At 42.4% G+C, this 25,179-nt stretch overlaps 1 pseudogene; it reads right to left on the reverse strand.

Annotated features, from left to right (window-relative positions):
• Positions 1-20,923, reverse strand: part of LOC115104481 (solute carrier family 12 member 7-like) — a 90,514-nt pseudogene extending 69,591 nt beyond the window's left edge.
• Between the last annotated feature and the right edge of the window lie 4,256 nt (positions 20,924-25,179).

Genomic DNA, 25,179 nt, shown 5'->3' on the forward strand with positions numbered 1-25,179 from the left:
AGACACTCTCCTCAAAACACATTCTGTCCTAAAAGGATGCAACCACAGGTTGATCAAATTAAGATCCTACAGGTATATGTGCCCTTCTTTGCCAGGCATTGGAAAACCTCCCTAGTCTTTGTGATTGAATACTTACTGACAAGCCATTTCAGTTTAATTTATTTTTATTCATTTGCACAACTAAAAAAAAGTACATATTTTCACTTAGACATTATGGGGTATTGTGTGTAGACTAGTGACAAAAAATGTCAATGTAATCCATTTTAAATTCAGGCTGTAAAAACAAAATGGGAACAATGACAAGAGGTGTGAATACTTTCTGCAGCCACTGTTATAAAGTGATCTATAATGGACGTGATGCATTATGGGATATCAGTTTCATTTCTTTGACATCCAGAGGCTGAGCTACAACGTTCTGTAGCTGAGACAACAAATATTTGACTTTGCTTAGGAAGTAATCTAATTCTGTTACTATCAATTGATTAAGCTATTCACTTTCTGTACAAAAGAAGATGTTGTTTATTAAACCCCAGACAGCTTTTGTGTTGAGTTAAGCCACAGAAGAAGTGTAGCCAGCAGTTAAAGCTTACATTTTTCTGCGTCGGTAGGGCTACTCTCCCCGGGATGGAACAGCAAACCTACATTTAAAAGTACCACGCTCAGATTCCGAATGACATCTCAGATTGTATTATTTGCAAACAGGGACAGTTTCGTTGCAAACAAGACACACTGATTTGGCAATGGATAAATACGATAAGAAGCACACATAGACCTCTCTCTCCGTCCATTCTTAGCCTGTACATTTCGGTAATTTGAGTGGTATAACATTTTTTTTTTTTTTAAGATTCTGCTGAAATACAATGATAGATTCATGCAACGCTTTTACTATGAAGGAGATCTTTCAATCCGTACTGTTGTCCACGGTGGTCTGTGAACCCACAACCTTGTGACCTGCAGCCCTGTGCGCCATTAGAATGTCTGCGTAGCCATGCAATGCTTTTACTATGAAGGAGATCTTTCAATCCGTACTGTTGTCCACGGTGGTCTGTGAACCCACAACCTTGTGACCTGCAGCCCTGTGCGCCATTAGAATGTCTGCAACACTTACAGGACGAAGACATTTCAAAACTGCCTTAGATTTTCAGGTCTGTCCAAGAAGTGACGGTAAACTGTTGGCAAGTTCTCTGCTATCCATTTTATGTTGAAATGAGAGAGCCCAGAGCTCCTAGAACTACACTAGTACTACGTCAAAAATAAGCTTTTAGAACAGCATAGTAAAGAGTAAAAAAAAAAGATCAGCTTGGGTGTAGGGGAGGGTCACTTGTTTTATTTAAAGCGTTCAGGGTTTAGGTCAAATATATTTTACTGAAAGGAGAGCCATCCATTTTAATTTCAGGAGGTCCGATTTTCTCCAAGTGACCCTTGTTATAAATAACGTTCACTCTCTAAGGCCTTTTTCATCTGACAAGCACAATGGCAGTCAATGTGAGTGATGTGAGAGCCCAGAGCTCCTAGAAAGTGTTTTGACAAATCCGGTTTAAGATTTAGAATCAAAATGGGTGCTGCGATGCCAACATGGTGGACTGACTTGCCAAGCTTTGTACCCATGTCCAGGTATAGAGAGAGAAAGCATGGTGACTGGAAAAATGCCCATGTCCACTGCCCATTAATGTATTTTAAAACGTTATTTTTTTCACCTTTATTTAACCAGGTAGGCTAGTTGAGAACAAGTTCTCATTTGCAACTGCGACCTGGCCAAGATAAAGCAAAGCAGTTTGACACATACAACACTCAAACAGGCAACAGGAGCTAGAACTGTCTTATTTCTGTAGATCTATATGGATGATTTATAAAGCCAGGCACATTTAACAGTTAGGCTATTGATTATAGACTTAATTGAGTTGGTGTTTCCTCTCTCCTCAATTTTCTTAGACAATTAGGCAAGTCAAGGGCTGTTTAATCATCTCTGCTTCTGCCGCATTTGGAGTGGCAGGGTAGCCTAGTGGTTAGAGTGTAGAGGTGGCAGGGTAGCCTAGTGGTTAGAGTGTAGAGGTGGCAGGGTAGCCTAGTGGTTAAGAGTGTAGAGGTGGCAGGGTAGCCTAGTGGTTAGAGTGTAGAGGTGGCAGGTAGCCTAGTGGTTAGAGTGTAGAGGTGGCAGGTAGCCTAGTGGTTAGAGTGTAGAGGTGGCAGGTAGCCTAGTGGTTAGAGTGTAGAGGTGGCAGGTAGCCTAGTGGTTAGAGGCAGGTAGCCTAGTGGTTAGAGTGTAGAGGTGGCAGGTAGCCTAGTGGTTAGAGTGTAGAGGTGGCAGGTAGCCTAGTGGTTAGAGTGTAGAGGTGGCAGGTAGCCTAGTGGTTAGAGTGTAGAGGTGGCAGGTAGCCTAGTGGTTAGAGTGTAGAGGTGGCAGGGTAGCCTAGTGGTTAGAGTGTAGAGGTGGCAGGTAGCCTAGTGGTTAGAGTGTAGAGGTGGCAGGTAGCCTGGTTGGTGGTTAGCCTAGTGGTTAGAGGTGGCAGGTAGCCTAGTGGTTAGAGTGTAGAGGTGGCAGGATAGCCTAGTGGTTAGAGTGTAGAGGTGGCAGGGTAGCCTAGTGGTTAGAGTGTAGAGGTGGCAGGGTAGCCTAGTGGTTAGAGTGTAGAGGTGGCAGGGTAGCCTAGTGGTTAGAGTGTAGAAGTGGCAGGTAGCCTAGTGGTTAGAGTGTAGAGGTGGCAGGTAGCCTAGTGGTTAGAGTGTAGAGGTGGCAGGTAGCCTAGTGGTTAGAGTGTAGAGGTGGCAGGTAGCCTAGTGGTTAGAGTGTAGAGGTGGCAGGTAGCCTAGTGGTTAGAGTGTAGAGGTGGCAGGTAGCCTGGTGGTAAGTTGGTAAGTTGGTGGTTGAAGATATCCCTCTAGTGGTGTGGGGGCTGTGCTTTGGCAACGTGGGTGGGGTTATATCCCTCCTGTTTGGCCCTGTCCGGGGGTGTCCTCGGATGGGGCCACAGTGTCTCCTGACCCCTCCTGCCTCAGCCTCCAGTATTTATGCTGCAGTAGTTTATGTGTCGGGGGGCTAGGGTCAGTTTGTTATATCTGGAGTACTTCTCCTGTCCTATTCGGTGTCCTGTGTGAATCTAAGTGTGCGTTCTCTAATTCTCTCCTTCTCTCTTTCTTTCTCTCTCTTGGAGGACCTGAGCCCTAGGACCATGCCCCAGGACTACCTGACATGATGACTCCTTGCTGTCCCCAGTCCACCTGGCCATGCTGCTGCTCCAGTTTCAACTGGCCTGGGCCCTAGGGCCATGTCCCAGGACTACCTGACATGATGACTCCTTGCTGTCCCCAGTCCACCTGGCCATGCTGCTGCTCCAGTTTCAACTGTTCTGCCTTACTATTATTCAACCATGCTGGTCATTTATGAACATTTAAACATCTTGGCCACGTTCTGTTATAATCTCCACCCGGCACAGCCAGAAGAGGACTGGCCACCCCACATATGCTCTCTCTAATTCTCTCTTTCTTTCTCTCTCTCGGAGGACCTGAGCCCTAGGACCGTGCCCCAGGACTACCTGACATGATGACTCCTTGCTGTCCCCAGTCCACCTGACTGTGCTGCTGCTCCAGTTTCAACTGTTCTGCCTTATTATTATTCGACCATGCTGGTCATTTATGAACATTTGAACATCTTGGTCATGTTCTGTTATAATCTCTACCCGGCACAGCCAGAAGAGGACTGGCCACCCCACATAGCCTGGTTCCTCTCTAGGTTTCTTCCTAGGTTTTGGCCTTTCTAGGGAGTTTTTCCTAGCCACCGTGCTTTTACACCTGCATTGTTTGCTGTTTGGGGTTTTAGGCTGGGTTTCTGTACAGCACTTTGAGATATCAGCTGATGTACGAAGGGCTATATAAATAAATTTGATTTGATTTGATTTAGCCTAGTGGTTAGAGCGTTGGATTTGTAACCGAAAGGATGCAAGATCGAATCCACGAGCTGACAAGGTAGAAATCTGTCGTTCTGCCCCTGAACAAGGCAGTTAACCCACTGTTCCTAGGCCGTCATTGTTAATAAGAATTTGTTCTAAACTGACTTGCCTAGGTAAAGGTAAAATACATTTTTTTAAATGTTCTTAATCCCAATATGCTGGTTAACTTTGCTATTATGCACATAGCAACATGGGCAAAATTGCCAATTCCACAGCACACTTATGTTTCAGAACCGCAGACAGCGACCGTATCCAACGCAGGAGAAAATATATTTATTAGTGCTGCACCGTGATTTTTTACATGATATAACTGATAAGGGAATTTATATGCTTAAAAAGGTAATGACTAAACAATTCCACCCTGAAACGTAATTATGACATTATGTAACAGATATAATGAATAATTAGACAAACGTAATCATTCGATTCTGTAACATGTATAATGAATTAAAATGGTAAACTTCAGTCTAATAAGGTTTGGTCAGGACAAGTAGAAATGTGTGTGTGTGTGTGACTAAGAAGATACCGAGAACAATTAAACTGTGTATGACCTGACCTGTCTAGAACTCTGAGAAACGTACGATAGGACAGGGAGTCCTTTCAAGGTTCCTCTAATCTCGGGGGAATGGAGCTGTTGTCTGGGTAGTGATAAACAGTGGTGAGAACTCTGGAGAAGGATACAACCCACCTACTGTTCGTGTGTAGGTATGTGCGTAGGCCATCTACTGTTCGTGTGTAGGTATGTGCGTAGGCCATCTACTGTTCGTGTGTAGGTATGTGCGTAGGCCATCTACTGTTCGTGTGTAGGTATGTGCGTAGGCCATCTACTGTTCGTGTGTAGGTATGTGCGTAGGCCATCTACTGTTCGTGTGTAGGTATGTGCGTAGGTAGGGAGTGAGTTATAAAATGGATGTCTTTGTATTGTGGACTTTAGAACGTTCTCGTGAATAAATTGTACGAACCTTTTGCATAAGCAGAGTCTTTGCCTAATTATTATTAAACCCAGGGTCTTACAAACATCTGGGATTGGTCAAAGCTTATTGAATGTTAGTTATTATCAATGGGATTGAAAATTCTCGTGACAATAACCATATACAATTTCAGTATCACGTCTTAGAATGATGGACTGTACCATCCCGTGGCCTCTAATGGATTAGACCATTGAGACAGGTGAGAATCAGACAGGTGTCTTGTGCACCATAAAAAAAAGTGACTGCTCGACTAAAGAAATCAACAACCTATCGACAAAAACAAATCGACTAGTAAACTAAAAATGGGGTCAGCCCTATAAATGTGTATTTATTTAACTAGGCAAGTCAGTTAAGACCACATTCTTATTTACAATGACGGCCTGGGAACAGGGGCAGAATGACAGATTTTTACATTGTCAGCTCGGTGATTCGATCAAGCAACCTTTTAGTTACTGGCCCAACGCTCTAACCACTAGGCTGCCTGCCACCCCAAAATGTCCCCTCTAAAAGTGACCTTTGATAAACTAGCTACATTTTGTCATTGGACCAAAGTTGAGGAGAGTTTGATTGCCAGCCTTAAGCATAGGTTGTGTTGCATTCTGATTCAAATTTACAGCCAAGTCCTAAGAGAGTCTAAAAGTGATACAGTCCAGTCTCTAAAACGGATACTATGGTGACTAGAGAGGATGGGAGCTAGGCTCACTGAGGCTCAGTAAGATCTACCGTGACTAGAGGGGATGGGAGGTAGGCTCACTGAGGCTCAGTACGATCTACCGTGACTAGAGGGGATGGGAGGTAGGCTCACTGAGGCTCAGTCAGATCTACGGTGACTAGAGGGGATGGGAGCTAGGCTCACTGAGGCTCAGTAAGATCTACGGTGACTAGAGGGGATGGGAGCTAGGCTCACTGAGGCTCAATCAGGTTTGTTGTAGTCCGTGTAGCCATAAGCTTTTAAGACCTTCACGTAAACATCACCATAGTCCATTAGGTAACAGGGTGGATGGGGGAGGTTGAGTGAGTGAGGTGAGGTGAGTGAGAGAGAGAGAGAGAGAAACAGCAGCTTCTACTATAAAGTAGCTACATAGGCTACTGCATCATCCCACAACTCTTGTTCGTAATGTTAACATGGTGATGCACCTAAATGGATCCTAGGCAGTAGGAGTTGTCTCAAGGCAGTTTTATTCGTCTGTCTGTTTTCATACCTCTCTGTCAGAGAGAGATTTTCATTTAACCAGAACACTTTCAACAGACAATACCAATCACCACAAGTCAGGTAGAATAGAAAGCACTCCTCTTCTGATCAGCCCAAATTCTGGCAAAGAGGAGAATGTCTATTGGTTTGTTTGGCCTAATGGTCCTCTCTTCTCTGCTCACATACGGTGCATTTGGAAATAATTCAGACCCCTTCACCTTTTCCACTTTTACAGCCTTATTCTAGAATGGACTCAATATTTGTTTTTCCTCATTAACCTACACACATTACCACATAATTACAATGTCGGCAAAGTTATAAAAAAGCTGAAATATGACATTTACATAAGTATTCAGACCCTTTACTCAGTACTTTGTTGAAGCCCCTTTGGCGGCGAATACAGCCTCGAGTCTTTTTGGGTATGACGCTACAAGCTTTCACTGTAGGTAACTCTGGCCCACGCTGTTGCTATAGTTTCCTCTTGGAGAAGAACACATCGTACAGAACATTGCAGGATTTTATTTTCATTTGTTCAATTAAAAATACTGTTTAATTAATGCCACAAGAGATGTTATCGTTCGTCTCACACTGTACTTACATATCTCACACACATTCACAGGAATAAAAAGTTTTTAAAAATCAATAAAATGGTCCAACTTTACCAACATTCTTTTAAGTCATGGCTGACTAGGAAAACACAAGACAGAAATGAATGGCTGCAACCTCAACTGACCTTTAAGGCTCTATTTTAACAAACCTAATGCAACGCTAAATCTAAGGGCTGGCAGTAGCGCTAAAGGTGTGTCAGAAATATTTGTGCTATTTTCACATCCAGATTTGTGGGCGCAGTAGCTGGCAGTGGCACGGAAGGGCTGGGTTATGATGAATAAACAGGTTGAAGGTGTGTCAACGCTCCACTGGCCAATCAGAATGTGCTCCATTGCTAAAATATGTGGTTGCTTCAAGCTCTGTATTTATGGTCTTTTATGTATTGCGTTGTCATCAACTCCAATTCGAATCTTAGTCCGTTAAAGCCTAGTTCGTTAAATAGTTTAGCAAATATGGGGCAGGCTGTGTTAAACATGTTTCCAGTCCCATTGTTCTAGTTGCATTGCTTCAATATGGAAATACATTGGTAAACATAGGCTATAGCATTCACCACTGATACAGGGACTAGGCCTACTGTAAATTACAGTCAGTACATGGACATGCCAAAAACAGTCAATAAGCAAGAAAAAATTCACTAGGCTATTGATAAGGCCTAAAAAAGACACTGTATAATTAAAATAAATTTTGAATAAAAATGAAACTTGTTTTAAATAGGCTAAACAAACAAAATAAAAACTGCAATATCTAAATACAATTAGAGGCAATGTAGACATTGCAGTTTAGACTACGGCGGGTTACGAACATCCAAACTTTGCACAGGAGCTGGACAAAGACCCACTATGAAAAGAAAGGGTGACTGTCCACTCTCCATTACACTCGTATTAATTGAATATGATCTCTATGGTTATACTCTCTATGGTTCCAAATGTAATATTTTATAAACATCATGGAACCATCTTACAGACCATAGTTGCCCTTCTCCAGAAATAGCAGATGAAATTGCATTGCAGCCGAGCCATGCACAATCGCAACAGAAACACACATTCTAAACTCAGCGAGTTGAATATTTCTAACAAGTTTGTTGTTTAATCAAAGTAAAACTTAAAAACAAATCTTTTTTTTTTTTCAAACAACATTTTGAAATAGTATTGGATCAGAAGCACGGATTCATAAATCTCATATCTCCTTCCATAAACATAAGGCAATGTGTGCACACGGAGACTTAAGAGCTTTTCGGCAGGAGGCATGGATGTTTGTCCTAGCCATTGAAGATATTTAATAAAACTATTATATGGTAATCCTACAATAGGCCTAGTTTTAACAAACATGTAGCCAATCTCATTTTTATTGGCTTCAACATGAAAATATATATTTGTCACATTGCATTCGCATTTTGAAAATGCACTGCATTTGAGAAATTAGGTCCAACAGATGAATGATGAATGAAAAACAATAAGCAGTCTATTGTTATAACTTGAGGTTCCTAAACAGACTTCCCACAGTCACTAAAACCTTTCATTGAATGGGCATCGCACATAGGCCTAATGAGTCCACACGAGTTGCATGGACAAAAATCATATGGAATGTCCGTTGACTGTTTGGCTGCTCGTAATATTTTAATAAAGTATTGGTTATAGGCTACCGTTTAGTAACAGTAACACTGATTACTGTTCGCCTCCTCCGGTAAAAATGTATGCCATAACCAAGCCCTTAGTAAGCAATGACTGAAAATGTGAAAAAAAAAAAAAGTAAAACGGTTGTGAAATGTTGCATTTGTGGGAATTAGGTTCCTTAAACATACCAAAACAATCTCTGGTACAATCACAGTTATCACATGATAAAAATCACATTTTTTATTTCAACAGACATCAACTCCGAGTGTTAAGGGAGGAATTGACACATAGCTACAGTACATCTTGTAATAGGAGTAATTGACTGAAGGAGAAAGTCCAGGCTTCTCCAGAGGGTGTCACTGTTAGATAGGTTGGAGATGTTAACAAGCAACGTTTTTCACCCCCCCAAAAAAAACACTTTTTAATTAGAGATCCTCCTTTGCGTGATAGCGAGGAAAAGTATGTCACAAAACAATACTTTTTGGCCACAGTTGCCCACTCAATAAGAACAAAGTCCACTTCCTAACCGCAGTTGCCAAAGCTATGAACAGGGAATTGAACAGCTCAAGTAGGAACCAGGTGTTTTCCAGTTTTCCATTTCTAAATGCCAGAACCCATGGTTATGTTTAGCAGCCAAACAATAAACGTAGGAAAACAAGCTGCAGGCTGACCACTTTAATAACTGCCGCAACGGACGGAGTGAATCAGCTAATGTACCAGGACTCTAATGGTTGCTCTTCTCAAAGATGATTGGTTTTGGGGTTATCAAAGATGGGAAAGGGGATGCTCTTCTCTAAGAGATACTTTTTGTATATGTAGTGTATGTGGACACGCCTTCAAATTAGTGGATTCCGCTATTTCAGCCATAGCCGTTGCTGACAGGTGTATAGAATCGAGCACACAGCCATGCAATCTCCATAGACAAACAATGGAAGCAGAATGGCCCGTACTGAAGAGCTCAGTGATTGTCAAAGTGGCACCGTCATAGGATGCCACCTTTCCAACAAGTCATTTCGTCATTTTTTTCCCTGCTAGAGCTGCCCTGGTCAACTGTAAGTGCTGTTATTGTGAAGTGGAAAGGTCTACGAGCAACAACGGCTCAGCCGGGAAGTGGTAGGCCACACAAGCTCACAGAACAGGATCGGCAAGGGCTAAAACGCGTAGAGCGTAAAAATCACCTGTCCTCTGTTGCAACACGCACTACTGAGTTCCAAACTGCCTCTGGAAGAAACGTCAACACAATAACTGTTCGTCTGTAAAATGGGTTTCCATGGCCGAGCAGCCGCACACAAGCCTAAGATCACCATGCGCAATGCCAAGCGTTGGCTGGAGTGGTGTAAAGTTCACGGCCATTGGAATCGGTGGAAACGCGTTCTCAGGAGTGATGAATCACGCGTCACCGTCTTACAATTCGATGGATGAATCTGGGTTTGGCGGATGCCATGAGAACGCTACCTGCCCCAATCATAGTGCCAACTGTGAAGTTTGGTGGAGGAGGAGTAATGGTCTGGTGCTGTTTTCCATGGTTCGGGCCCCTTAGCTCCAGTGAAGAGAAATCTTAACGCTACAGCATACAATTCCATTCTACACGATTCTGTGCTTCCAACTTTATGGCAAGTTAGGGGAAGACCCTTTCCTGTTTCAACATGACAATGCCCCTGTGCACAACGCGAGGTTCATACAGAAATGGTTTGTGAGATTGGTGTGGAAGAACTGGACTGGCCTGTACAGAGCACTGACCTTAACCTCATTGAACACTTTCGTGATGATTTGGAACGCCGACTGTGAGCCAGGCCTAATCGCCCAACATCAGTGCCCGACCTCACTAATGCTCATGGCTGAATGAAAGCAAATCCCCACAGCAATGTTCCAACATCTAGTGGAAAACCTTCCCAGAAGAGTGGAGGCTGTTACAGCAGCAAAGGGCGGACAAACTCCATCTTAATGTCCATGATTTTGGAATGAGACGTTCGACGAGCAGGTGTCCACATACATTTGGTCATGCAGTGTATGAACTGGGTAAACTAAGGCAACAATAGTTGGATACTGTTTACTCTTCATTTGGAAGCATTATCCACATTCAGTAGAACATATTAGTGGGCCTAAAGGATGTCAAAACTACTACCTAACACCTTACAACACTTCCAAGTTGTCTTGTTTCCCAACTCAACACTATCTAGTGAGAATTAACTACAGAAGAATGTCAATAATGTCAATCTAACTAAGTGGTGAGAATAATGGCAGTGTGTGTGGTCTGTACAGTCAATGTTATTTAAAAATGCAATTAAAGCCATACACACTTTTTAAAATAGAAAAACAACACCTTTATTTATTCTTTATTTAACCAGGCAAGTCGGTTAAGAACACATTCTTATTTTCAATGACGGCCGAGGAACGGTGGGTTAACTGCCTTGTTCAGGGGCAGAATGACAGGTTTTCACTATAAGAACATCCAATAGTCAAAGGTTAATGAAATACAAATAGTCCTATAATAACTACAACCTAAAACTTCTTACCTGGGAATATTGAAGACTCATGTTAAAAGGAACCACCAGCTTTCATATGTTCTCATGTTCTGAGCAAGGAAATGAAACGTTAGCTTTCTTACATGGCACATATTGCACTTTTACTTTCTTCTCCAACACTTTGTTTTTGCATTATTTAAACCAAATTGAACACGTTTCATTATTTACTTGAGGCTAAATTGATTTTATTGATGCATGATATTAAGTTAAAATAAGTGTTCATTCAGTATTGTTGTAATTGTCATTAAAACAAATAAATAAATACCATTTTTTTTAATTGTCCGATTAAAATCGGTATCGGCTTTTATGGTCCTTCAATAATCGCTATCGGCATTAAAATAATCATAATCGGTCGACCTCTACCAAGAATACTAAGGAAACCTGCCTAAATGACTACCGACCAGTAGCACTCACATCTGTAGCCATGAAGTGCTTTGAAAGGCTGGTCATCGGTCACAACACAAACCCCCAGAAACCCTAGACCCACTCCAAATTGCATACCACCCCAACAGATCCACAGATGATGCAATCTCTATTGCACTCCACACTGCCCTTACCCACCTTGACAAAGGGAACACCTATGTGAGAATGCTATTCATTGACTACAGCTCAGCGTTCAACACCATAGTGCCCTCAAAGCTCATCAATAAGCTAAGGACCCTGGGATTAAACACCTCCCTCTGCAACTGGATCCTGGACTTCCTAACAGGATGCCCCAAGGTGGTAAGGGTAGGTAACAACACATCCGCCACGCTGATCCTCAGCATAGGGGCCCCTCAGGGGTGCGTGCTCAGCCCCCTCCTGTACTCCCTGTTCACTCATGACTGCATGGCCAAGCATGACTCCAACACCATCATTAAGTTCTGATGACACACCAGTGCCTGATCACCGACAACAATGAGACAGCCTATAGGGAGGTGGTCAGAGACCTGACCATGTGGTGCAAGGACACCAAACTCTCCCTCAACGTGATCAAGACAAAGAGACGATTGTGGACTACAGAAAAAGGAGGAACAAGCACGCCCCCACTTTCATCGACGGGGCTGTAGAGGAGCAGGTTGAGAGCTTCAGGTTGCTTGGTCCACATCGCCAACAAACTAACATGGTCCAAGGCAACCAAGACAGCCGTGAAGCGGGCACAACAAAACCTATTCCCCCTCAGGAGACTGAAAGACTTGGCATGTCCTCAGATCCTCAAAACATTCCACAGCTGCACCATCAAGAGCATCCTGGTTGCATCACTGCCTGGTATGGCAACTGCTCGGCCTCCGACCGCAAGGCACTACAGAGGGTAGTGCAAATGGCCCAGTACATCACTGGGGTCAAGCTTCCTGCCATCCAGGACCTCTATACCAGGCGGTGTCAGAGGAAGGTCCTAAAAATTGTCAAAGACTCCAGCCACCCTAGTCATACATTGTTCTCTCTGCTACCGCACGGCAAGCGGTACCGGAGCGCCAAGTCTAGGTCCAAGAGGCTTCGAAACAGCTTCTACCCCCAAGCCATAAGACTCCTGCACATCTAGTCAAATGGCTAACCAGACTATTTGCATTACCCTCCTCTCTTCCTTCTCCTCACCACTGCCACTCTCTGTCGTCATCTATGCAGTCACTTTAATTAACTCTACCTACATTTACAGTTCAAGTCTGAAGTTTACATACACCTTAGCAAAATACATTTAAACTCAGTTTTTCACAATTCCTGACATTTAATCATAGTTAAAAGTCCCTGTCTTAGGTCAGTTAGGATCACCACTTTACTTTAAGAATGTGAAATGTCAGAAAAATATTAGAGATAATGATTTATTTCAGCTTTTATTTCTTTCATCACATTCCCAGTGGGTCAGATGTTTACATACACTCAATTAGTATTTGGTAGCATTGCCTTTAAATTGTTTAACTTGGGTCCACGCGTTGGGTAGCCTTCCACAAGCTTCCCACAATAAGTTGGGGGAATTTGGCGCATTCCTCCTGACAGAGCTGGTGTAACCGAGTCAGGTTTGTAGGCCTCCTTGCTTGCACACTCTTTTTAAGATCTGCCCACAAATTTTCTATAGGATTAAGGTCAGGGCTTTGTGATGGCCACTCCAATATCTTGACTTTGTTGGGAGGGAATTTGCTGGGACCGAGAGACTGAAAAACAGCTTCTATCTCAAGGCCATCAGACTGTTAAACAGCCACCACTAACATTGAGTGGCTGCTGCCAACACACTGACTCAACTCCAGCCACTTTAATAATGGGAATTGATGGGAAATGTAAAATATATCACTAGCCACTTTAAACAATGCTACCTAATATAATGTTTACATACCCTACATTATTAATCTCATATGTATACGTATATACTGTACTCTATATCATCTACTGCATCCTTATGTAATACATGTATCACTAGCCACTTTAACTATGCCACTTTGTTTACATACTCATCTCATACGTATATACTGCACTCAATACCATCTACTGTATCTTGCCTATGCCGCTCTGTACCATCACTCATTCATATATCTTTATGTACATATTCTTTATCCCCTTACACTTGTGTCTATAAGGTAGTAGTTTTGGAATTGTTAGCTAGATTACTTGTCGGTTATTACTGCATTGTCGGAACTAGAAGCACAAGCATTTCGCTACACTCGCACTAACATCTGCTAACCGTGTGTATGTGACAAATAAAATTTGATTTGATTTGACTTAAGCCATTTTGTCACAAATGGAAGACCCATTTGTGACCAAGCTTTAACTTTGACTGATGTCACTTCAATATATCAACATCATTTTCCTACCTCATGATGTCATCTATTTGTGAAGTCCACCAGTCCCTCCTGCAGCAAAGCACATTTACATTACATTTACATTTAAGTCATTTAGCAGACGCTCTTATCCAGAGCGACTTACAAATTGGTGCATTCACAAATTGGTGCAAGCACCCCACAACATGACGCTGCCACCCCCGTGCTTCACGGTTGGGATGGTGTCCTTCAGCTTGCAAGCCTCCCCCTTTTTCCTCCAAACATAACGATGGTCATCATGGCCAAACAGTTCTATTTTTGTTTCATCAGACCAGAGGACATTTCTCCAAAAAGTACGATCTTAGTCCCCATGTGCAGTTGCAAACCGTAGTTTGGCTTTTTATGGCGGTTTTGAAGCAGTGGCTTCTTCCTTGCTGAGCACCTTTCAGGTTATGTCGATATGGGACTATTTTTACTGTGGATATAGACACTTTTCTACCTGTTTCCTCCAGCATCTCCACAGGGTCCTTTGCACTTTTTGCGCCAAAGTACATTCATCTCTAGGAGACAGAACGCGTCTCCTTCCTGAGCGGTATGACGGCTGAGTGGTCCCATGGTGTTTATACTTGCGTACTATTGTTTGTACAGATGAACGTGGTACCTTCAGGCATTTGGAAATTGCTCCTAAGGATGAACCAGACTTGTGGTGGTCTCCAATATCTTTTCTGAGGTTTTGGCTGATTTCTTTTGATTTTCCCATGTCGTCAAGCAAAGAGGCACTGATTTTGAAGGTAGGCCTTGAAATACACCTCCAATTGACTCAAATTATGTAAATTAGCTTATCAGAAGCTTCTAAAGCCATGACATCATTATCTGGAATGTTCCAAGCTATTTAAAAGCACAGTCAACTTAGTGTATGTAAACTTCTGACCCACTGGAATTGTGATACTGTGAATTATAAGTGAAATAATCTGTCTGTAAACAATTGTTGGAAAAATTACTTCGGACATCTACTTTGTGCATGACACAACTAACGTGCCAAAACTATAGTTTGTTAACAAGACATTTGTGGAGTGGTTGAAAAACAAGTTTTAATGGACTCCAACCTAAGTGTTTGTAAACTTCCGACTTAAACTGTACATACTACCTCAACCGGTGCCAACGCACATTGACTCTGTACCGGCACCCCCCTGTATATATTGACTCTGTACCGGCACCCCCCTGTATATATTGACTCTGTACCGGCACCCCCCTGTATATATTGACTCTGTACCGGCACCCCCCTGTATATATTGACTCTGTACCGGCACCCCCCTGTATATATTGACTCTGTACCGGCACCCCCCTGTATATATTGTTATTTTCTACTGCTGCTCTTTAATTACTTGTTACCTTCATCTCTTATTCTTTTGAAACTGCACTGTTGGTTAGGGGCTCGTAAGTAAGCGTTTCACTGTAAGGTCCACACCTGAGATCAATTATAGACAGTTGTGTGCCTTTCCAAATAATCTCCAATCAATTGAATTTACCACAGGTGGACTCCAATCAAGTTGTCGAAACATCTCAAGGGTGGTTAATGGAAACAGGATGCACCTGAGCTCAATTTCGAGTCTCATAGCAACAGGTCTGAATACTTATGTAAATAAGGTATCTCTGCTTTCTATTTTTAATACATTTGGTAAAAAAATTTTGCTTTATCATTGTGGGGTATTGTGTGTAGATGGATTGAATTGATTTCCCTCATCAATTTCAGAATAATAACAAATATGGAAAAAGGACAGGGGTCAGAAGACTTTCCTAAAGCACTGTAGGACAGACACTTCAAAACCTTATTCCTTACAATACATTTTTTGACTGTCTTTTTGCCAATTCTGAACGTTTTATTCAATGTGTTTCTATGGGCTATAATAGTAAAGGACAAATTCTATATTATATAGATGTTTTGTTTTTTTTATACCTAAAAAAGGGGTCCTACATTTCTTTATAAAATAGCTAAATTATCCATGGGATGACCATCTTAAAACAATCCCATAGCTTAGTACACAGGTAATACAAATTACTGATGCATTATGTTCATTGTGACAAACATTGGCAAATAAATACTTTGTTACATTTAGTTGATTCGCTACTAAGGCATGTTTTTATATTGTTGAATTCTGCTGTAATGCCTAGATTCCATGAGGGGCCTAATTATCATAACAACAGTTCCATGTAGGCCTTATAACAACAGTTCCATGTAGGCCTTATAACAACAGTTCCATGTAGGCCTTATAACAACAGTTCCATGTAGGCCTTATAACAACAGTTCCATGTAGGCCTTATAACAACAGTTCCATGTAGGCCTTATAACAACAGTTCCATGTAGGCCTTATAACAACAGTTCCATGTAGGCCTTATAACAACAGTTCCATGTAGGCCTTATAACAACAGTTCCATGTAGGCCTTATAACAACAGTTCCATGTAGGCCTTATAACAACAGTTCCATGTAGGCCTTATAACAACAGTTCCATGTAGGCCTTATAACAACAGTTCCATGTAGGCCTTATAACAACAGTTCCATGTAGGCCTTATAACAACAGTTCTATGTGGGCCTTATGACATAATAATTCTATGTAGGCTGTATGTAGTAGGCCTTATGATATAACGGTTCTATGTAGGCCTTATGACAGAGGGTTCAAGTGTTATCAAATATAGATGCTCTGTCAATGAAACGAAAGCTATTGTTGAATATTTTCCCCTCAGGGCAGGTTGGTACTGAGCCGTTGCCTGAGGAAATAGCATGGAAACCATCTTGTGTTACGCAGTACTGTGCATGTGTGAGGGCTGAGGGGGAAACACGCAGGGTGCTTATCAGTGGTGCCACATTGCGGGTCAAGCACCCAGGAGAGGGGCTGTGTGGGGAGGGTTCATAGGGCTTGGAAACAGGACGTGTGATTGGAGGAGGTCAATGTAGCTCCGACTCGTCCCAGGCTCTCAACCAATCGGTTTAACCGCTTTTATTTGACGAACTAGGCTTTTTACAAACACACCAGTGATACAGAGCCTGTCAATTAAATGAGTGTGAAAACACGAGTGCTGCTGGTGTGTGGGCGAAGGCTTGAGGGTGGGCTGCCATTACTCAGAGAACATAGATTCCCAGAGAGACTCTTCATTCACAACCAGCTCACACAACCGGCTTCCTGTGCAGAGCAAACGCTTCCCCTGAGGCAAAGGAGTGAAAGAGGCCATGCTCCTCTTTTGACATGTGACTCCCTCCATTCTCCCTCCAACTGTAAACATTCCCAATGAACACAGATTACACAATCCTCAGTCCAGGACAGGCGCTCAGAACAACTCAGCTGAACCGTCTTCAGGAATTCCAGAGATGTGAGAGCGTGTTTAGAAAACACGTCGTGCTCCATGACTCCCAGTGGGCGTGGCATGACTTGGAGACACAGTCGGTCTACACTGTCTGTGGAGTTGGGCTGTACTGCAACGGAACCTGCCTCAGAATACACCTAGGACCTGCCGTCGGAGCAAGCTGACCTCAGTACACAGTTCAGTAAAAACAACTACGCGTTGAGCAACACCGCAGGGCATAGGAGCATGGAGGAATCATGCTGAACTCAGGGATGTCAGGGTCAGTACGAGGCAGAAGTGAACACCGCAGGGCATAGGAGCATGGAGGAATCATGCTGAACTCAGGGAGGTCAGGGTCAGTACGAGGCAGAAGTGATCGTAGTTCCTACATCCATGTTCCGCTTCCTTCACACGAGTTGTTGTGAACGCATTCTTTTAACCAGTCGATATACCATGGAATGGTAACGTACATAAGATCTACTGTACGTAATAAGATAACTAGTGTATTGTTAAGATTTTCCAGGTTTACAACTAGAATAATCCATAAATGGAGCGGAATCGTATGATTCCTTCTGAATTCGTCTGGTAGTATCAAAAGATAGCGGTCAGGTAAAAAAAAAAAAAAAGAATCATTCCTGGACTGGTTCTGCAGGTTTCAAATAGTAACCACTAGATTGTACAGCCTGCTCACAGTCTATAATTTGCTTGAGTGTGCCAGTAGTGAAAATACACTGAACTACACAGGACTTTAGACACACGGTGTACGTATGAGAGCTAGAGGAAACGGGTTGGAGTATGATCTAGAGTGATCTAGAGTATGATCTAGAGTATGATCTAGAGTATGATCTAGAGTATGATCTAGAGCGCTATTTGATGCCATCTGCTTATTAACCACTAACGATCACTGCGCAATTAGAAAAGCACGAGAGCTGGTAGAGTTAACGCCGCCACCACTACTACTACTACTACTACCGGGCGGCAGCGTAGCCTAGTGGTTAGAGCGTTGGACTAGTAACCGGAAGGTTGCAAGTTCAAACCCCCGAGCTGACAAGGTACAAATCTGTCGTTCTGCCCCTGAACAGGCAGTTAACCCACTGTTCCCTGGTAGGCCGTCATTGAAAATAAGAATTTGTTCTAAACTGATTAAGTTAGCTAGTTAAATAAAGGTAAAATAATTAAATAAATAAATAAAGCACCACTACCACAGCAACACAGCCTGGTTTTAAACAATACCGGGCCTGGAGAGGAAGAGAAACAGGAAACACATGCCACGTCCCCAGTACAGTGACCACCTGGCCTGCAGAGACACACAGCAGCAAACTGAACACCTTGACTTAGCTTTATGTATCATTTGTCTGTTACAACATTTTCAACTGTGTCCATTATAGCCTATTCATGTCAAAAGGTCATACACATGCATGGTAAAAAATAATAAACCAGTTGCAACCTAACGTTACATTCATCCAACTGCATTGTTTTTCCAAGTCCACTGAGGAAACAGGCCATCGGCACAGATTACTTTTGGTCAATGTGAATTCCAGTTGGACGAACATAAAGGAAAAGCTCTGCTTCTCATTCAGAGAGCACTAAATTTAGCTCAGCTCAAAATTCAGATTTAATTAAAGTTGTGTACTAAACCCACAGGACACGGAAGGACAGTTTTGTCTAAAAATCAGTTTTTGAAATGTCAACAACCATTTATTATTTTCAAAAAGTTACCTGTTTATAGAAAGAGCTAAGTCTTTTCCAAGCAAAGGTTGAATGGAACTAGACCGGCTGTTTAGTTTGGCTGGCTAGCGCAATATGCTAAAAGCACGATGACTTTAGCTTTGTAAACCTTTGAGTGAGATGCTTCAGTGCATACATCTGAAATGGTTTACTCCTACCCTGTTATTCAATCGGGTGTTTTTACGCTCAGGAATAATTTGACACAGATCTCAGGTTTTGTTTCGTTCCAGTTCAGGTTTAAATACTCCTAAAGACAGAGGGAAGGCAGATGACAAATTATCTGCAGACACAGACAGACAGACAGAGACAGTGACAAACATGAGGAGTTGCTTGCCTTCCCTCCAATATCTGCTGGGTCGTTGAGCACAAAAAGGTATTGGGGTAAAGACCAATAGACACCTAAACAACTTTTTATATTTAACCTTTATTTAATTAGGCAAGTCACTTAAGAACACATTCTTATTTACAATGACGGCCTACACCGGCCAAACCCAGACGACGCTGGGCCAATTGGGAGTCCCATAGGGAGGTGCACAATCACGGCCGGTTGTGATACAGCCTGGATTCGAACCAGGGTGTCTGTAGTGACACCTCTAGCACTGAGATGTAGTGCCTTAGACCGCTGCACCAGAGGTCATGATTGTCTCAAATAACCCCATGTTTTTCTTCTAACCAAAGTCTAGTATTGTTATTATGGGGAGTGATTCAGTATTATACAGGTACTACAAAGCAGGAACCAGACCGATTACAGATCACTCTGAGGAGGTGGAATCTCAACTCTCCCCACAGAGAACCAATAGGAAGCCAATAACATTAACCGCTATCCGACTCTCCCTTTCTTTTTGGCAGTCTCCAAGTAAACAAAGTCAATGCATGGGTTTTAAACCCTACCCGACCCTCTGCGCCACACAGATAGACCCCTGCCAGAGAGCTGATATAACCAGCCACCACTCTTCTTCCCAGTCTGTCAAATCTCACACAGTGGGCGGCCATAATTGCGCACCGCTGTGGAACCTGTTTGTCCCTCGCCTTGTGAAACAGTGGAAAAACAAAAATAACAGCAACGGTTTGGTACAACAATGGGGGCTGTGTGGAGTCTGTTAGCACAGACTTGTGGGAAGACTCAGCTAATGACATTCCCATGTTAGGGCTTGTTATTCAGAATTGGCTCTGGTTCACGGGAGAATTGATGATGATGATGATTTGCAGTGGTAAACTGTATTGTAGTGTGTAGCAGCATGCTAACGGAACAGAAAGACACTGGAGTCTCAATTAGAGAAGATGTATCATTATGTCTCTGGATGCAAAGGCTAATTATTTCTGACAGTGTGACTGTGGAGAGACTGAGGGAAGGGAGCAATGAGATCAGGAAGTGTGGTAGCAAAACTGCAACAACAAAAAAGAGAAGAAGAGAAGGGGAAGAAGAGAGGGGGCATGCGTGCGTGTCGGGACAAAACAAAACAAAAAGCCTCGGAGTGAAAACACTTCTCTAACATGACCCGGTCTACTGTCTCCCATCTGTATTACCTGAGAAACAAAAACTAAACTAGAGGAAAAAGCTGCTTATCACAAAATGTATAGCCAAAGCAAATGCAGCCCTATAAAGCCCTGGCCATCATCTTTGTTAGAGTCAAGGAAGTGAGTTGCTTTGACCTTTCCATCACCAACCACCTCCGTCGTGATCAAACACCTGATCTGACAACACACCACCACATCCCTTCACTATACACCTGATCTGACAACACACCTGATCTGACAACACACCACCACATCCCTTCACTATACACCTGATCCGACAATACACCTGATCTGACAAAACACAGCAAAACCCAAAACGACAGTCACCTAATGACAAAACAAAATTACAGAGCCATGCTCAGTCACAACTTAGCAACAGCTACTCCAGCCCACAAGTCATGTCCGCATCTTCTTCGCAGGGCAGAGGGAGTAAGTTGTGTGGAGAATGAAAGCCCCAGACTTTCTGCCTCTCACCTGGGAAGTGGGCAGCCTCGTCTTCCTCTCTGAAGACATTGTTGTCATCCACATCTTCATCCTCCTCCTCTTCCTCTTCCCGGGACTTCCTGACATCCTTCACAGGAACCACTGTGAAGTTTGTAGGCATTTTCACACCATGTGCTTATCAGTGTTCTGCCAGTCCCTCGCTTATCTCTCCCTCGCTCCTTGTTCTGTTCTGTTGTCTGCTTTCCTTCCCTCTCTCGCTCTCTGTCCCTGTGTGCTCGTGCTCTGCCGTCGGTTCAAGGTTCTCAGTTTTCTCCCCTATCGCTTGGTTACCGTGGGCCCCATGTGACCAGCCCCCCTCTCCAAATAAGGAAGCACTGAACTGCCCCACCCTTTAGAGGCAGACATGGCTTGACACACACTAACGTCAGGTTGTGTAGTGTTTTTTACCCATTTCAGACATAAGACCTGTAAAATATATAATGTTTATACGAGCCCCTTTCAAACAGCCCCTTATTGATCACTTTCTTGCAGGTATAACCCTTTTACACATATCAGGGGGTAACTGACAAATTAGGAGAGGTGGAAGGTGTTGTTAAACCATGGGGGCTGTCTGCATTTCAAATTCGGGGAAGTATTAAACAATGGAAGTGTTAATCAATTTAATGTTAATCAATGCATCTCCCAATTTATTGGCTGTCCAGTATCCTGATGACCTGTCCCCAGAACTTCCTATACAGTTAACCTCTTTGGGCTAGGGGGTAGTATTTTGACGTCTGGATGAAAAGCGTGCCCAAAGTAAACTGCCCGTTACTCAAGCCCAGAAGCTAGGATATGCATATAATTTGGATTTGGAAAGAAAATACTCAAAAGTTTCTAAAACTGTTAAAATAATGTCTGGGAGTATAACAGAACTGATATGGCAGGCGAAAACCCGAGGACAAACCACTCCCCCCCCCCAAAAAGAAATGTTGGCCTACCACTGTTTCCGATGGCTGTCATGTTAATTATGAGGCAAAAACCACCGAAATTGCAGTTCCTAGGGCTTCCACTAGATGTCAACAGTCTTTAGAAAGAGTTTCAGGCTTGTTTTTGGAACAATGAGGTAGAATTTGTAGTTTTTCTCAGTGGCTCCCATTTTGGCTGTAGTGTTTTCATGCATGTGGAGGAGAGCGCGTTTTGTTATTTATCTCCGGTAAAGACAATAACGATTCTCCGTCTTAAATTTTATAGTCTATGTATTAAGGTACCTGAGATTTGATTATAAACGTTGTTTGGAGAAATTTATTGGTAATGTTTGGGATTAATTTTGTATGCATTTTGAAGGAGGGAAACCGGTGGATTATTGAATGAAGCGCGCCAGCTAAACTGCGTTTTAGATATAAAGAAGGCCTTTATCGAATAAAAGGACCATTTGTGATGTAGCTGGGACCTTTTGGAGTGCCAACAGAAGAAGATCTTCAAAAGGTAAGGCATTTATTATATCTCTATTTCTGACTTTCGTGGCGCACCTGCCTGGTGCTTTTGTATGCGGGGCGCTGTCCTCAGATAATCGCATGGTGTGCTTTCGCAGTAAAGCCTTTTTGAAATCAGACACTGCGGCTGGATTAACAAGAAGTTAACCTTTTTGGCATAGGGGGCAGCATTTTCTCTTTTGGATGAATAGCGTGTCCAGAGTGAACTGCCTCCTACTCTGTCCCAGATGCTAATATATGCATATTATTATTAGTATAGGATAGAAAACACTGAAGTTTCTAAAACTGTTTGAATGATGTCTGTGAGTATAACAGAACTCATATGGCAGGCGAAAACCTGCTAAAAATCCAACCAGGAAGTGGGAAATCTGAGGTTTGTAGTTTTTCAAAGCTTGGCTTGCCAAATACACGTTGAGATATGGATGAGGTTGCACTTCCTAGGGCTTCCACTAGATGTCACCCGTCTTTAGAAACTGGTTTGAGGATTCTACTATAAAGGAGGGGCTCATAAGAGCTCTTTGAGTCAGTGGTCTGGCAGAGAGCCTTGGTCTCATGACGCGCGCTCCCGACAGAGTTACTTCTCATTCCAGTGCTTTTCTGAAGACAAAGGAATTCTCCGGTTGGAACATTATTGATGTTATGTTGAAAACATCCTAAAGATTGATTCCATACATTGTTTGACATGTTTCTAAGGACTGTAACGGAACTTTGAGATTTTGTCTGGACGAAAAGCTCGCGCCTCATGAAGATGGATTACTGGGCTGAACACGCTAACAACGAGTGGCTATTTAGACATAAATGATGGAACAAATCAGTCATTTATTGTCGAACTGGGATTCCTGGGAGTGCCTTCTGATGAAGATCAAAGGTAAGTGAATATTTATGGTGTTGTTTCTAACTTTCTTGATTCCAAAATGGTGGATATTCCTCTGGCTGTTTTGGGTTCTGAGCTCCGTTCTCAGATTATGCTTTTTCCGTAAAGTTTTTATAAATCTGACACAGCGGTTGGATTAACCTCTCTGCGCACCGAACCCGTTAGCGGGATTAAATTTGACAACATACGGTGATCGCTACAGAAATAGTCATATTAAACATTCATGAAAATACAAGTGTCTCACATGGTTCGAAAGCCTAGAATCTTGCTAATCCAACTGTTGTCAGATTTCAAAAATGATTTATTGCGAAAGAATACGCTGCGATTATCTGAGCACAGACCCCCATGTCAAACTACTTATTCAGCCAGCACTTGCATAAGAAAATCACAGATTGCATTGACATAAATCGTTTACCTTTGAAGATCTTGCTCTGGTTGCAATCCCAAGGCTCATTGTTACAAAATGAATGGTCTTTTGTTCGGTTAAATCTATTTGTTATAGCCGAACACGAAACATTTTGTGAACGCTTATCTTGTTGAATTTCATGTCATTCAATTTTTGATGTAACATCCAACGTAAAATAGACAGACTTTCCCTGACTTTATCCGGTCATGTTTGGTTTCCTTGCAATCAACTGTTTGTTTGTAACACAATCAAACTTGATGGGTCATTTTACGGGATGACAAGTGACGAGCCCATTGTGCACCAATTATATGACCACTGTCTCGTTGATTGACTATTTTAACCCAATGACCACTGATCGTCTTGAAATCTAGCTGGGTAGATAGCCAATGAGCAGAGGTAAACGGCAATATCCCATGGTTCTTTGTTGTAAGACAAACCTTCCCATTGAACGCTGGCGTAAGGACCGTTCTTTCGACATTGCCAATTCAACCGTGAAGGAGCGACGCTTATTACGCACAGCAGTATTTGTGACTTGCATCTTCAGCTGTTTATTTATCCAACATCATGGCGAATAAGTCAAGGAAAGCTAATTCTAAGACTAGATATACAAATGTAGAAACAATTTTAGAGGAAAGTGAGGTCTGCTTTTTGAAGACTCCATTTTGAAGACTCTGAAACTGAGGCATATTTTTTGAACGGAGAGGACATTGTTTTGGACTGGTAAGTCGCACTCATGCTAATGCCGTTGTTTGAAATATTGTTTGTGATCGTTTTTACATTTTATTTGCAATATATAAAGATGTAATGAAATGGGTAAAGTACACGTTAGCTAGTCATTGTGAGTGAGGGTCTGTTTGTTTGTATGAGAACGACCATAGCCTGTGTGTGTGTTTATATATATATATATATATCTATATATATATATATATACATACAGTGCCTTGCGAAAGTATTCGGCCCCCTTGAACTTTGCGACCTTTTGCCACATTTCAGGCTTCAAACATAAAGATATAAAACTGTATTTTTTTGTGAAGAATCAACAACAAGTGGGACACAATCATGAAGTGGAATGACATTTATTGGATATTTCAAACTTTTTTAACAAATCAAAAACTGAAAAATTGGGTGTGCAAAATTATTCAGCCCCTTTACTTTCAGTGCAGCAAACTCTCTCCAGAAGTTCAGTGAGGATCTCTGAATGATCCAATGTTGACCTAAATGACTAATGATGATAAATACAATCCACCTGTGGGTAATCAAGTCTCCGTATAAATGCACCTGCACTGTGATAGTCTCAGAGGTCCGTTAAAAGCGCAGAGAGCATCATGAAGAACAAGGAACACACCAGGCAGGTCCGAGATACTGTTGTGAAGAAGTTTAAAGCCGGATTTGGATACAAAAAGATTTCCCAAGCTTTAAACATCCCAAGGAGCACTGTGCAAGCGATAATATTGAAATGGAAGGAGTATCAGACCACTGCAAATCTACCAAGACCTGGCCGTCCCTCTAAACTTTCAGCTCATACAAGGAGAAGACTGATCAGAGATGCAGCCAAGAGGCCCATGATCACTCTGGATGAACTGCAGAGATCTACAGCTGAGGCGGGACACTCTGTCCATAGGACAACAATCAGTCGTATATTGCACAAATCTGGCCTTTATGGAAGAGTGGCAAGAAGAAAGCCATTTCTTAAAGATATCCATAAAAAGTGTTGTTTAAAGTTTGCCACAAGCCATCTGGGAGACACACCAAACATGTGGAAGAAGGTGCTCTGGTCAGATGAAACCAAAATTGAACTTTTTGGCAACAAT

Source organism: Oncorhynchus nerka, linkage group LG22 (genome assembly GCF_034236695.1).
Source record: "Oncorhynchus nerka isolate Pitt River linkage group LG22, Oner_Uvic_2.0, whole genome shotgun sequence".
NCBI classification, from domain to species: domain Eukaryota; kingdom Metazoa; phylum Chordata; class Actinopteri; order Salmoniformes; family Salmonidae; genus Oncorhynchus; species Oncorhynchus nerka.